This window comes from Aulostomus chinensis, chromosome 1, assembly GCF_037954235.1.
Source record: "Aulostomus chinensis isolate RoL2024-O1b breed Wild chromosome 1, RoL_Achi_v1.0, whole genome shotgun sequence".
Classification (NCBI taxonomy): Eukaryota; Metazoa; Chordata; class Actinopteri; order Syngnathiformes; family Aulostomidae; genus Aulostomus; species Aulostomus chinensis.
Window position 1 is genome coordinate 11,798,172 of NC_141320.1, and position 2,419 is coordinate 11,800,590.

Below are 2,419 nucleotides of genomic sequence, written 5' to 3' on the forward strand. Positions count from 1 at the left end.
GGATACACTCATGAGAAGAAAAACTGGGGAGAAACCATTCCCATGCTCAGTGTGCGGCAAAAGATTCTCAAAGGGAAATCTGAAAACACAGATGAGAACACACACTGTGGAGAAACTGTTCCCCTGCTCAGTTTGTGGCAGAAATTTTTCAGAAAAGGGACGTCTGAAAAGACACTTAAGAACACACACTGGAGAGAAACCATTCCCCTGCTCAGTTTGTGGCAAAAGATTTTCAGAAAAGGGATGTCTGAATAGACACATGAGAACACACACTGGGGAGAAACCATTCCCCTGCTCAGTTTGTGGCACAAGATTTTCAGAAAAGGGATGTCTGAAAAGACACATGAGAACACACACTGGAGAGAAACCATTCCCCTGCTTAGTATGTGGCAAAAGATTCTCAGAAATGGCAAATCTAGAATCACACATGAGAACGCACACTGGGGAGAAACCGTTCCCCTGCTCAGTTTGTGGCACAAGATTTTCAGAAAGGGGATGTCTGAAAAGACACATGAGAATGCACACTGGAGAGAAACCATTCCCCTGCTCAGTTTGTGGCAAAAGATTCTCAGAAACGGGTAATCTGAGAAGACACATGAGAATGCACACTTGAGAGGAACCATTTTTCAAAATGTTGCTCTGAAGCTGTGACAAAAGAGTGGGAGAAGCAGGTTGCAGGCCAAATACAGGATTTTTTCAAAAACCACAACGATAAAACAAAATTGAACTAAGATAACAATGGGATGTTGTTGTCAGTCGAGTTCGTGTTGTGGATGTGTAAGGAAGAGATGTTGGCTGCTGAAAATCAAAGTGACAATGGATGAGGAGGAAGAGAGGCTCCTGGCCGGCAAGGCAGTTTCTGTATGGAGAGAGCAACTAACCAACTAGGAGGAATGAACAGCTCCCCACTCTCCAGCTACCTGCTGCAACACAAGAAACATCATGAAAGACACCAGCCAAGGGACCATCACACCCCCCTACAAGAACAGTGTCCTGAAGGGAATCCCGCTACCAAAATACCATGAATGTAATTTTTCTTGAATCCCAAAATGATAATTCACTAAACCTCTAAAAACCATATACGTCCCCCATTGGACTGCTCAGATAAGGTCAAACTATCAGGAGGGGAACCAGTGGCCTGCTCCGGTGGTCCAGCATCTCTTGTTGCAATTTAAGAGGCTAGGAAAAGACAAGAGGAGAACCAGAGAGAGGAAAACAGCTCACAATCAAATACCACACTGAGGAACTCTAGACAACACGTCCACCACCACTTTGTCGGTCCCCTTCACATAGCGAATATCCAGTATGACTGCAGGAACAGAGACCACCTGACTGGTCTCTGGTTGGGACACTGCAACGAATGAAGGAAGGTGAGTGGATTATGGTCAGTGGAGACAACGTGTCTACATGGAGAACAATGATGAGAACACACACCTGAGAGACATCAGTCTTGCTGAGTTAGTTAACAAAGCTCCTCAGGTCAGGAAAACTTGAGACGACACAACAGAGAAACTTCCTTTGTCCATCCTGTGTTGTGTGACTGAAGCTGAGGAGAAACTGAAACTAATCATGGTGGTGGAGGCCAGACTTGAGGGTTGTGGGTGTAAAGAGTTTTTGAAAGCAGAAGGGAAAACACATCAGGAAAGAGACAGGATGAAGCTGAAATCATGGAGCCACCATTGGACAGGAGGGTGTGAGGGCTGATCTGATTTCTCTGAGGTCACCATCAAAGATCCACTTGGCACCAAGTACTGATCTTTATCATGAAGTATTGATCCCTGATCAAACACTGAATTGTCTTTGAGATGTGTGAAAATAAATGAGTGGGTGGAGTCTCTGATATCAGTGATGTCATCCAGCTGTTGGAGAAATATGTGACATCAGCTGGAGCCTCCGGTGAAGTACCTTTAGTAGTAGTACACATGCAGTATACGCTCAGTACCGGCTCCTACACAGACACAGCGAGCGCTGCTTTAACAAATACATGGTTCCTATGGGAGAGATTGGTTGGATTTCCGGTGGATCAGGACCAGGACTGAAGTTGGTCCCTGACCATCCTGGAGGGGCGGCTGTAACACAGGATGAGTTTTCACAGTGAAGGTCTTCTTCTTCTACAGCTTAATTAAAGTGTAAACAGCTGTCAAGACACCTTTTAACTATCTTTATAAACTTGTCTTTTAATAAACTTTCTGTTCTCTTTTAAAGTTCTCAGTGCTTTTGTTTCCATGTAGAGGCTCTACTTGATCACCACCCTTGTGTTTGACTGTTTGGAGTGGATGATGTTGTTATCATTTGTCTGTTTATCTGCTGCCCCCAGGACCTGCGTTGGGAGCTAATTAGCAGTATGCACCAAAACCTTGTTAGACATGGATGCTCTCAAACCAAATCCCTGCAATCGTTCAAAATAATAAAAACACAA